This window comes from Hyla sarda, unplaced genomic scaffold (genome assembly GCF_029499605.1).
Source record: "Hyla sarda isolate aHylSar1 unplaced genomic scaffold, aHylSar1.hap1 scaffold_554, whole genome shotgun sequence".
NCBI lineage: Eukaryota > Metazoa > Chordata > Amphibia > Anura > Hylidae > Hyla > Hyla sarda.
The window spans coordinates 38,507-52,623 of NW_026610566.1; the positions used below are offsets into that span (position 1 = coordinate 38,507).

General features: G+C 45.3%; 1 protein-coding gene across 1 annotated transcript in view; it reads right to left on the minus strand.

Annotated features, from left to right (window-relative positions):
• Positions 1–14,117, minus strand: part of LOC130339808 (arf-GAP with coiled-coil, ANK repeat and PH domain-containing protein 1-like) — a gene marked incomplete at its 3' end in the record, with an annotated part of 137,026 nt that overhangs the window by 37,216 nt on the left and 85,693 nt on the right.

Here is a 14,117-nt window from a genome sequence, read left to right on the forward strand (position 1 = left end):
CGGGGAGGAGCGGGGACCCGGAGCGCTCGGCGTAACAGTACCCCCCCCCTTGGGTCTCCCCCTCTTCTTAGAGCCTGAGAACCTGAGGAGCAGACTTTTGTCTAGGATATTGTCCTCAGGTTCCCAGGATCTCTCTTCAGGACCACAACCCTCCCAATCGACCAAAAAAAAAAGTTTTCCCTCTGACCTTCTTGGAGGCCAGTATCTCCTTTACGGAGAAGATGTCCGAGGAGCCGGAAACAGGAGTGGGAGAAACAAGTTTGGGAGAGAAACGGTTGATGATGAGTGGTTTAAGAAGAGAAACGTGAAAGGCATTAGGAATACGAAGAGAAGGAGGAAGAAGAAGTTTGTAAGAGACAGGATTAATCTGGCACAAAATTTTGAAAGGTAGCGTGGTCCCAATTTGTAGCTAGGGACACGGAAGCGGACATATTTAGGGGAGAGCCATACCTTGTCTCCAGGAGAAAAAATGGGGGGAGCTCTTCTTTTCTTATCAGCAAACTTCTTCATGCGTGATGAAGCCTGTAAGAGAGAATTTTGGGTCTCTTTCCATATGGTGGAAAGATCACGAGATATTTCATCCACAGCGGGCAAACCAGAGGGCAAGGGAGTAGGGAGGGGGGGAAGAGGGTGACGGCCGTACACCACGAAAAATGGGGATTTGGAGGAAGATTCAGAGACTCTGAAGTTATACGAGAATTCGGCCCATGGTAGAAGATCTGCCCAGTCATCCTGGCGGGAGGAAACAAAATGCTGTAAATAGTCACCCAAGACCTGGTTAATTCTTTCTACTTGCCCATTGGATTGAGGATGATATGCAGAAGAAAAGTTTAATTTAATCTTGAGTTGTTTACAGAGAGCCCTCCAGAATTTTGACACGAATTGGACGCCTCTATCCGAGACGATCTGCGTGGGCAACCCGTGAAGACGAAAAATGTGTACAAAAAATTGTTTTGCCAACTGAGGCGCTGAAGGAAGACCAGGAAGAGGGATGAAATGTGCCATCTTGGAGAATCGATCAACGACCACCCAAACAACAGTGTTGCCACGGGATGGGGGTAAGTCTGTAATAAAGTCCATACCAATCAGAGACCAAGGCTGTTCGGGGACAGGCAGAGGATGAAGAAGACCAGCGGGCTTCTGGCGAGGAGTCTTATCCCGGGCACAGACAGTGCAGGCTCGCACAAAATCCACAACATCCGTCTCCAGAGTCGGCCACCAATAGAAACGAGAGATGAGTTGCACGGATTTCTTGATGCCCGCATGACCTGCGAGATGGGAGGAGTGACCCCATTTGAGGACTCCGAGGCGTTGGCGTGGAGAGACGAAGGTCTTCCCTGGAGGAGTTTGCCTGATGGAGGCTGGAGAAGAGGAAATCAGGCAGTCAGGAGGAATGATGTGTTGCGGAGAGAGCTCTACTTCCGAGGCATCCGAGGAACGAGAGAGAGCATCGGCCCTGATGTTCTTATCGGCAGGCCGAAAGTGAATTTCAAAATTAAATCGGGCAAAGAACAGAGACCACCTGGCCTGGCGAGGATTCAGCCGTTGGGCAGACTGGAGATAGGAGAGGTTCTTGTGATCGGTGTAAATAATAACTGGAAATCTTGATCCCTCCAGCAGATGCCTCCATTCCTCAAGTGCTAATTTAATGGCTAGAAGCTCTCGATCCCCGATGGAGTAGTTCCTCTCCGCTGGAGAGAAGGTCCTAGAAAAAAAACCACAAGTAACAGCATGCCCGGAATAATTTTTTTGTAGAAGGACCGCTCCAGCTCCTACTGAGGAGGCATCAACCTCCAATAGGAAGGGTTTAGATGGGTCAGGTCTGGAGAGCACGGGAGCAGAAGAAAAGGCAGACTTGAGCTGTTTAAAGGCGTCTTCCGCTTGAGGAGGCCAAGACTTAGGATTGGCATTCTTTTTGGTTAAAGCCACGATAGGAGCCACAATGGTGGAAAAATGTGGAATAAATTGTCTGTAATAATTGGCGAACCCCAAAAAACGTTGGATAGCACGGAGTCCGGAGGGGCGTGGCCAATCTAAGAAGGCAGAGAGTTTGTCTGGATCCATTTGTAGTCCCTGGCCAGAGACCAAGTATCCTAGGAAAGGAAGAGATTGACATTCAAACAGACATTTCTCCATTTTGGCATAAAGTTGATTGTCACGAACTCTCTGAAGAACCATGCGGACATGCTGGCGGTGTTCTTCTAAGTTGGCAGAAAAAATCAGAATATCGTCCAGATATACAACAACACAGGAATATAAGAGATCACGAAAAATTTCATTAACAAAGTCTTGGAAGACGGCAGGGGCGTTGCACAGGCCAAAGGGCATGACCAGATACTCAAAGTGTCCATCTCTAGTGTTAAATGCCGTTTTCCATTCATCCCCCTCTCTGATGCGGATGAGATTATAAGCACCTCTTAAGTCCAGTTTGGTAAAGATGTGGGCACCTTGGAGGCGATCAAAGAGTTCAGAGATGAGAGGTAGGGGGTAGCGATTCTTTACCGTGATTTTATTAAGACCGCGGTAGTCAATGCAAGGACGTAGGGAGCCATCTTTTTTGGACACAAAGAAAAATCCGGCTCCGGCAGGAGAGGAGGATTTGCGGATAAAGCCCTTCTTTAAATTTTCCTGGATGTACTCAGACATAGCAAGAGTCTCTGGGGCAGAGAGAGGATAAATTCTGCCCCGGGGTGGAGTAGTGCCCGGGAGGAGGTCAATAGGACAGTCATAAGGCCTGTGAGGAGGTAGAGTCTCAGCTTGTTTTTTGCAAAAAACATCCGCAAAGTCCATATAGGCCTTAGGGAGACCGGTTACAGGGGGAACCACAGGGTCACGGCAAGGAGTACTGGGAACCGGTTTAAGGCAGTCCTTGAAACAAGAGGGACCCCAACTCTTGATCTCCCCAGTGGACCAATCCAGGGTTGGGGAATGGTGTTGAAGCCAGGGTAGTCCAAGGAGAATTTCGGAAGTGCAATTGGGGAGGACCAAAAACTCAATTTTCTCGTGATGAGGTCCGATGCACATTAGGAGGGGCTCCGTGCGGAAACGTATGGTACAGTCCAATCTTTCATTGTTAACACAATTGATGTAGAGGGATCTGGCGAGACTGGTCACCGGGATGTTGAACCTGTTGATGAGAGAGGCCAAAATAAAATTTCCTGCAGATCCGGAATCCAAGAAGGCCACAGTGGAGAAGGAGAAGGTAGAGGCAGATATCCGCACAGGCACAGTAAGACGTGGAGAAGCAGAGTAGACATCAAGGACTGTCTCACCTTTGTGCGGAGTCAGCGTACGTCTTTCCAGGCGGGGAGGACGGATAGGACAATCCTTCAGGAAGTGTTCGGTACTGGCACAGTACAGACAGAGATTCTCCATGCGGCGTCGTGTCCTCTCTTGAGGTGTCAGGCGAGACCGGTCGACCTGCATAGCCTCCATGGCGGGAGGCACAGGAACGGATTGCAGGGGACCAGAGGAGAGAGGAGCCGGGGAGAAAAAACGCCTCGTGCGAACAAAGTCCATATCCTGGCGGAGCTCCTGACGCCTTTCGGAAAAACGCATGTCAATGCGAGTGGCTAGATGAATGAGTTCATGTAGGTTAGCAGGGATTTCTCGTGCGGCCAGAACATCTTTAATGTTGCTGGATAGGCCTTTTTTAAAGGTCGCGCAGAGGGCCTCATTATTCCAGGATAGTTCTGAAGCAAGAGTACGGAATTGTACGGCGTACTCGCCAACGGAAGAATTACCCTGGACCAGGTTCAACAGGGCAGTCTCAGCAGAAGAGGCTCGGGCAGGTTCCTCAAAGACACTTCGAATTTCCGAGAAGAAGGAGTGTACAGAGGCAGTGACGGGGTCATTGCGGTCCCAGAGCGGTGTGGCCCATGACAGAGCTTTTCCAGACAGAAGGCTGACTACGAAAGCCACCTTAGACCTTTCAGTAGGAAACTGGTCCGACATCATCTCCAAGTGCAGGGAACATTGAGAAAGAAAGCCACGGCAAAATTTAGAGTCCCCATCAAATTTATCCGGCAAGGATAGTCGTAGGCCTGAAGCGGCCACTCGCTGCGGAGGAGGTGCAGGAGCTGGCGGAGGAGATGATTGCTGAAGCTGAGGTAGTAGCTGCTGTAGCATCACGGTCAGTTGAGACAGCTGGTGGCCTTGTTGCGCTATCTGTTGTGACTGCTGGGCGACCACCGTGGTGAGGTCGGCGACAACTGGCAGAGGAACTTCAGCGGTATCCATGGCCGGATCTACTGTCACGATGCCGGCTGGCAGGAGGTGGATCCAGAGAGGGATTGGCGTGGACCGTGCTAGTGGATCGGTTCTAAGTCACTACTGGTTTTCACCAGAGCCCGCCGCAAAGCGGGATGGTCTTGCTGCGGCGGTAGTGACCAGGTCGTATCCACTAGCAACGGCTCAACCTCTCTGACTGCTGAAGATAGGGGCGGTACAAGGGAGTAGACAGAAGCAAGGTCGGACGTAGCAGAAGGTCGGGGCAGGCAGCAAGGATCGTAGTCGGGGGCAACGGCAGGAGGTCTGGAACACAGGCTAGGAACACACAAGGAAACGCTTTCACTGGCACAATGGCAACAAGATCCGGCGAGGGAGTGCAGGGGAAGTGAGGTATACATAGGGAGTGCACAGGTGAACACACTAATTAGAACCACTTGCGCCAATCAGCGGCGCAGTGGCCCTTTAAATCGCAGAGACCCGGCGCGCGCGCGCCCTAGGGAGCGGGGCCGCGCGCGCCGGGACAGGACCGACGGAGAGCGAGTCAGGTACGGGAGCCGGGGTGCGCATCGCGAGCGGGCGCCACCCGTATCGCGAATCGCATCCCGGCTGGAGGCGGTATCGCAGCGCACCGGGTCAGTGGATCTGACCGGAGCGCTGCAGTAGCGAGAGTGTAGCGAGCGCTACGGGGAGGAGCGGGGATCCAGAGCGCTCGGCGTAACAATAATAATAAAGAGAATATATATAGAGATGTGATTGCATAACAATATAATAATAATAATAATAATAAAGAGAATATATATAGAGATGTGATTGCTTAATAATATAATAATAATAATAATAAAGAGAATATATATAGAGATGTGATTGCACAATAATATAATAATAATAATAAAGAGAATATATATAGAGATGTGATTGCATAACAATATAATAATAATAATAATAATAATAATAATAATAAAGAGAATATATATAGAGATGTGATTGCATAATAATATAATAATAATAATAAAGAGAATATATATAGAAATGTGATTGCATAATAATATAATAATAATAATAATAATAATAATAAAGAGAATATATATAGAGATGTGATTGCATAACAATATAATAATAATAATAATAATAATAATAATAATAATAATAAAGAGAATATATATAGAGATGTGATTGCATAACAATATAATAATAATAATAATAATAATAATAATAATAAAGAGAATATATATAGAGATGTGATTGCATAATAATATAATAATAATAATAAAGAGAATATATATAGAAATGTGATTGCATAATAATATAATAATAATAATAATAATAATAATAAAGAGAATATATATAGAGATGTGATTGCATAATAATATAATAATAATAATAAAGAGAATATATATAGAAATGTGATTGCATAATAATATAATAATAATAATAATAAAGAGAATATATATAGAGATGTGATTGCATAACAATATAATAATAATAATAATAATAATAATAAAGAGAATATATATAGAAATGTGATTGCTTAATAATATAATAATAATAATAAAGAGAATATATATAGAAATGTGATGGCATAACAATATAATAATAATAATAATAAAGAGAATATATATAGAAATGTGATTGCTTAATAATATAATAATAATAATAATAATAATAATAATAAAGAGAATATATATAGAAATGTGATTGCTTAATAATATAATAATAATAATAATAAAGAGAATATATATAGAAAAGAATTTAGAATTGCATGATGGTCCTAAACATAGGTGAGACATGTCATGTGATAGGAAGAGTTGCATATATCCATTTATTATAGCAGTGGTCTCCAATCTGTGAACCTCCAGATGTTGCAAAACTACAACTCCCAGCATGCCCGGACAGCCGTTGGCTGTCCGGGCGTGCTGGGAGTTGTAGTTTTGCAACATCTGGAGGTCCACAGGTTGGAGACCAGTGTATTATAGTATATAGGTGCATATAGGCTATATGGCGCACTGCCTACAATGGTGTATACAATAAATGTAAATTAGATGGGAATGAAAGATGTGGAGAAGTGTATTGGAGTATGTGCATATGTTATGGTAGAGCGGTGCATAAAGCTCAGCAAGGCATGGAAAAAGCCATCACCTAATGCACACGATTGTACCCAATAGTCCCCAAAGCTGATAACCAGGATCAGTAAGTCTAACAGGGACCTCGGCGATTATGACAGTCAGGACGTTTACACAGATATTGGAAGAGAGGTTATTGTACAAATCATAGAAGTGAGGAGAGAGATCGGAGCAGTGATTTTATATCAACAGAGGCGTCGACACAGACGGAGGACCAGACGGGGTAAGCGCATACCCCAGAAAGTGACCCCAGACCTCGGGGACCCACTCCCACATATCGGATAGTGAATCCCTCTCAACTCCACAAGAACAGCAGGATTCATTCCAAATCATCTTTCTACCCACCTTACGGACTCAGCAGACGACTCACGTTCCCACCCATGAGGACCCTTGATAAAGTCGAATTTATTAAAGACACTTATGTATTTTGCAAGAAGATCATCTTGAACCTTTTCCATGAACAAACCCCTACAGTGACTAATCAGGAACAGATTGACCAGAATATCATACAGGACCTCATGGCGTCATTGGAAGGAAATGAATCGGGTACGTTACCCCAGAATCGACTGCAGAATCCCCTCAAACTCTGCTCCCGCGCTCTGTTCCCCCCAGGACATCCATCCTTCCAGACAGTTATACAATCCATACATCAACTGCCTCCCAATTCTTTTTCAGGACAAAAACTTCACCCGTTCAGAAAAAAGGCCAATGAATTAAGAAACAATAAGAATTCATTATTAAAGAAGCAGACAAAGGAGGTAATGTCGTACATTGGCCAGTGGAACAATAAGAAGCTATGAGACAGATCAATGACCATAAATACTACCAAAAATTACCATCTGATCCCACAGATTACCGTCAACGAAAATGTTCACACGTTCTGGATGCAGCCTTGGAGTATGGAATTATTTCCAAGAAAGAACAGAACTACCTGAAGGTAAAGGACACATTTACGGCCACTTTTTACATGTTACCTAAGGTGCATAAAAACAGGGTAGATCCACCAGGACGCCCAATTGTTTCGGGAATTGGAAGCCGGCACTTATGTCGACTTTGCATTGCAGTGGTCGCCCTCCCTTCATATGTACGTGACTCCACGCACCTGATGAAAGAGACCCAGGACATGTTGATACCAGAGGAAACGTTACTAGTGACATGCCACATAGAGTCACTCTACTCCAATATTGGGCACAATGATGGACTTCAAGCTACCATGTACTTTCTGGAGAGGCAGGTAAATAAGGAAACTCATTTTGATTCTTTTGTTGTTAAATTATTGGATTTTGTTTTGCATCATAACTTCTTCACCTTTGACAATCAATTTTATGTACAGGTTTCAGGAACGGTGATGGGTGCACGTTGCGCCCCCTCCTATGCCAACCTGTTTTTTGGTTGGTGGGAGGCGGTGCATGTGTATCCATGGCCGTACTTCAGTAAGGTACTCAAATGGTTCAGATACATAGAAGAGGAGGAGTGCATACAATTCATCACCTCCCTTAATCAAAATGATATGCATAAAGAAAACGGCAGCACAGCACTCACCCTTCCAAGCAAGACGTGGTTTATTCAAAGCACTCTATCGCTGAGCTCTTTTTCCTTCACCTCCCCCCCGTCCCAGTGTACTGTATGGACCTTGAATAAACCACGTCCTGCTTGGAAGGGTGAGTGCTGTGCTGCCGTTTTCTTTATGCATATTGTACGCACCTGTGTCTACAGCATTCTGCACCACCATTCAATACAGTACAGACATCCCGATATCCATAAGTGATCAAATACGGGTTCCAGTGCCTGGTGCTCTCCTCTATATTTGCGATTTAATCAAAATGATGTTAACATAAAACTCACAATCATCGGTGGACTTCCTGGATCTTCATTTGGAAGCGAACAACGGTTCCCTGGAGACTACAGCGACTAACAGTTTACTGCTCTACTCCTCCTTCCATGCACATCACTCCCTTAATGGGATTCCTACAGGACAATTTTTACAAGTCAGAAGGAATTGTAGTACAACACAAAGCTTTCAAGAACAAGCACAAGAGCTCACAAAAAGGTTCAAAGACAGGGGCTACCCCAAACAAATCCTTTCTAAGGCTTTTGAAAAAGCCAACAGCTCTGATGGAAGAACGCTATTAGAGGGGGCGCATAACCAACGGATGACGCACTCAGATTCATTTACACCTACAATAACCAATGGAACAATCCTGGAAGATCCTGTTGTCTGATGCCAGAGTACGACGGGTGGTGCCCGAGAAACCTGCTTTAGTATCCCGCATGGCGCCTAACCTATCTACTCACCAGAAGTCATTTTTCAAGACCAACTAGACAAACTCGAATGGGAAGAATCTTCAGAGGGTCATATCCATGTGGCGAATGTACTATATGCCAATTCATGACACCTACACAACAATTCATAGAACCGCACAATGGAAGGGAATACCGGCTGCAAAATTACATCAATTGCAAAACCACACAAGTCATTTATGTCATTTGTCCGTGCGGAATGTGCTATGTTGGCCAAACAGGACAAAAGGTAAGGAAGCGAATTCAAAAACACAAATCCACTATAGCTCCAGCAAAGAGACAAAGACAACAATAAGACGTTGACCACAGTTACAAACCATCTTTGGAATCATCATGGAGGACGTGCAAATTATTGCAAATTATTGGTCTGGAACGTATCACGAATAATTTAAGGGGAGGACAATCACCAAAAAGTTACTACGAACTGAATTCAGATGGATCTACGAACTAAGAGCGGTCTCACCAATGGGACTGAATGAAGATCGACTTTATATGGGCTTTCTGGGTGAGTAAATCTAGTTGATCAGCACTCTCCTCCAACTCTAAATCTTTAATCTCAAAATACGTCTTCTGGTCTGTGTGCATTTATTACTTTATCTGTATGTGGATGTCTAGGTTTGTTCCTCTAGACCAGGATGATCAGGACTTAACATTTTTACAAGGAGAATTCCATAGTATTTCGGTAAGTGTGACCTCTTTGGCTCTTAGTGGGGGTATAGGGGATAGTGGGTAGCAGGGGCACCTAGTGAGTGATTTGCACACACAGTGGGAGTGTTATGGTGGATTTGTGTGTATGTGTGTGTGGGGGGGGGGGTATGCTAGTGCTGTGTGAGGGTTTGGGGGACTGGTTTGCATGCATGGGGCACATTTCGGTATCACCTCTATTACACACATACACTTCACGTCATCCCTCTCACACGTATGCGCCATCACATACTTCAGCCCTCATGGTAGTTCACACACAACCACACAGTATGCACGGCACATGCGGTATGTACGGTGAGGTCTACACTCGCTTCCATTCAGTAACGCACATTTGTAGCCGATATATGGCCTAAAACAATCCTATCTATTAACATGTATATCCTTGGTTTTATTCGGTTATTAATTAATAATTATGGTGGACTAATACTTATCTAAAATTTGACATCCTCACATTCGCCATGAGCGTTACTCTATGCCGACAAGCAAATATAGGTGATTTTCTTCGCTATGGCTCCTAGTACACGCTTACAAAAAATATACGATGTCTATCTAATTATTTTTCCCTTTTTCCATTCTCCAGTAGGTGATGAAACGTGGGACCGCGGTTGTTACTCCATATTGATGATCACCCTTTTTCTTCTGAATGTGGAGCATATTTTTGAACTGGAGGCTCGTGATCATACAGGACATTCATTACGATGATGTACTATTAAGGCAACCTTCACTTTGGGAATAATTTAACCAATAAAAAGCTGACTGAAGATGAACCCCAATGGGGGACACTTATTGTTGTCTTTGGTGAGTTTTGAAGTCTTTTTTTGCTTTAGTTTTGCTTATGTGCTACATATTTATCATACAAACATAGGGGATTGATAAATTTGGAGCACATCGAAGTTGAGCCTTTTTTGAAACCCTTTTGCAACTTTTTAAACACGCTTACCAAAGGCAGTTTCATAAACCAGGTGACACCTGGAGTTGACTTGCGACATTTTAAAGTTATTTTTAAAATTTGTAATTTTTTTTGTCTCATTCGCACATCATAAATTCACGACCACCACAAAGTGAAAACTGAAAGTTGCTTACCTAAGGCTGTTTGCAGCTTTATGTGTACCCACAAAAGTCGGAAAAGAGAAAAAAAGCTTAGGCACAACTGTGACTTTTTGTGCGCATGGAGTATGCAAAAAAAAAAAAGTCTCTAAACATCATGATAAATGTCCCTTAATATCTTTGAAAAAGGACTCTCGCTCCAAGCGAGCCTTAGGATCAGCTGAGTGCGCTCTTCATTAAGACATGTACCATGCTGGATCAGCTGAGTGCGCTCTTCATTAAGACATGTACCATGCTGGATCAGCCCAGTGCGCTCTTCATTATGACATGTACCATGCTGGATCAGCCGAGTGCACTCTTCATTAAGACATGTACCATGCTGGATCAGCCCAGTGCGCTCTTCATTATGACATGTACCATGCTGGATCAGCCGAGTGCGCTCTTCATTAAGACATGTACCATGCTGGATCAGCCGAGTGCACTCTTCATTAAGACATGTACCATGCTGGATCAGCCGAGTGCGCTCTTCATTAAGACATGTACCATGCTGGATCAGCCGAGTGCGCTCTTCATTAAGACATGTACCATGCTAGATCAGCCAAGTGCGCTCTTCATTAAGACATGTACCATGCTGGATCAGCCGAGTGCGCTCTTCATTAAGACATGTACCATGCTGGATCAGCCGAGTGCGCTCTTCATTATGACATGTACCATGCTGGATCAGCCCAGTGCACTCTTCATTAAGACATGTACCATGCTGGATCAGCCGAGTGCACTCTTCATTAAGACATGTACCATGCTGGATCAGCCCAGTGCACTCTTCATTAAGACATGTACCATGCTGGATCAGCCGAGTGCACTCTTCATTAAGACATGTACCTTGCTGGATCAGCCGAGTGCACTCTTCATTAAGACATGTACCATGCTGGATCAGCTGAGTGCGCTCTTCATTAAGACATGTACCATGCTGGATCAGCCAAGTGCGCTCTTCATTAAGACATGTACCATGCTGGATCAGCCGAGTGCACTCTTCATTAAGACATGTACCATGCTGGATCAGCCGAGTGCACTCTTCATTAAGACATGTACCATGCTGGATCAGCCGAGTGCACTCTTCATTAAGACATGTACCATGCTGGATCAGCCGAGTGCACTCTTCATTAAGACATGTACCATGCTGGATCAGCCGAGTGCACTCTTCATTAAGACATGTACCATGCTGGATCAGCCGAGTGCACTCTTCATTAAGACATGTACCATGCTGGATCAGCCGAGTGCACTCTTCATTATGACATGTACCATGCTGGATCAGCCGAGTGCACTCTTCATTAAGACATGTACCATGCTGGATCAGCCGAGTGCACTCTTCATTAAGACATGTACCATGCTGGATCAGCCGAGTGCACTCTTCATTAAGACATGTACCATGCTGGATCAGCCCAGTGCGCTCTTCATTAAGACATGTACCATGCTGGATCAGCCGAGTGCACTCTTCATTAAGACATGTACCATGCTGGATCAGCCGAGTGCACTCTTCATTAAGACATGTACCATGCTGGATCAGCCGAGTGCACTCTTCATTAAGACATGTACCATGCTGGATCAGCCGAGTGCGCTCTTCATTAAGACATGTACCATGCTGGATCAGCCGAGTGCGCTCTTCATTAAGACATGTACCATGCTGGATCAGCCGAGTGCGCTCTTCATTTAGACATGTACCATGCTGGATCAGCCGAGTGCGCTCTTCATTAAGACATGTACCATGCTGGATCAGCCGAGTGCACTCTTCATTAAGACATGTACCATGCTGGATCAGCCGAGTGCGCTCTTCATTATGACATGTACCATGCTGGATCAGCCAAGTGCGCTCTTCATTAAGACATGTACCATGCTGGATCAGCCCAGTGCGCTCTTCATTAAGACATGTACCATGCTGGATCAGCCGAGTGCACTCTTCATTAAGACATGTACCTTGCTGGATCAGCCGAGTGCACTCTTCATTAAGACATGTACCATGCTGGATCAGCCAAGTGCGCTCTTCATTAAGACATGTACCATGCTGGATCAGCCCAGTGCGCTCTTCATTAAGACATGTACCATGCTGGATCAGCCCAGTGCGCTCTTCATTAAGACATGTACCATGCTGGATCAGCCGAGTGCACTCTTCATTAAGACATGTACCATGCTGGATCAGCCGAGTGCGCTCTTCATTAAGACATGTACCATGCTGGATCAGCCGAGTGCGCTCTTCATTAAGACATGTACCTTGCTGGATCAGTCGAGTGCACTCTTCATTAAGACATGCACCCACTGGATCAGCCGAGTGCGCTCTTCATTAAGACATGTACCATGCTGGATCAGCCGAGTGCGCTCTTCATTAAGACATGTACCATGCTGGATCAGCCGAGTGCGCTCTTCATTAAGACATGTACCATGCTGGATCAGCCGAGTGCACTCTTCATTAAGACATGTACCATGCTGGATCAGCCGAGTGCACTCTTCATTAAGACATGCACCCACTGGATCAGCCGAGTGCGCTCTTCATTAAGACATGTACCATGCTGGATCAGCCGAGTGCGCTCTTCATTAAGACATGTACCATGCTGGATCAGCCGAGTGCACTCTTCATTAAGACATGTACCATGCTGGATCAGCCGAGTGCGCTCTTCATTAAGACATGTACCATGCTGGATCAGCCGAGTGCGCTCTTCATTAAGACATGTACCATGCTGGATCAGCCAAGTGCGCTCTTCATTAAGACATGTACCATGCTGGATCAGCCGAGTGCACTCTTCATTAAGACATGTACCATGCTGGATCAGCCGAGTGCACTCTTCATTAAGACATGTACCATGCTGGATCAGCCGAGTGCGCTCTTCATTAAGACATGTACCATGCTGGATCAGCCGAGTGCGCTCTTCATTAAGACATGTACCATGCTGGATCAGCCCGGTGCGCTCTTCATTAAGACATGTACCATGCTGGATCAGCCCAGTGCGCTCTTCATTAAGACATGCACCATGCTGGATCAGCCGAGTGCGCTCTTCATTAAAACATGTACCACGCTGGATCAGCCGAGTGCGCTCTTCATTATGACATGTACCATGCTGGATCAGCCGAGTGCGCTCTTCATTATGACATGTACCATGCTGGATCAGCCGAGTGCGCTCTTCATTATGACATGTACCATGCTGGATCAGCCGAGTGCGCTCTTCATTAAGACATTTACCATGCTAGATCAGCCAAGTGCACTCTTCATTAAGACATGTACCATGCTGGATCAGCCGAGTGCACTCTTCATTAAGACATGTACCATGCTGGATCAGCCGAGTGCGCTCTTCATTAAGACATGCACCCACTGGATCAGCCGAGTGCGCTCTTCATTAAGACATGTACCATGCTGGATCAGCCCAGTGCGCTCTTCATTAAGGCATGTACCATGCTGGATCAGCAGAGTGCGCTCTTCATTAAGACATGTACCATGCTGGATCAGCCGAGTGCGCTCTTCATTATGACATGTACCATGCTGGATCAGCCGAGTGCGCTCTTCATTAAGACATGTACCTTGCTGGATCAGCCCAGTGCGCTCTTCATTAAGACATGTACCATGCTGGATCAGCCCAGTGCACTCTTCATTAAGACATGTACCATGCTGGATCAGCTGAGTGCGCTCTTCATTAAGACATGTACCATGCTGGATCAGCCGAGTGCGCT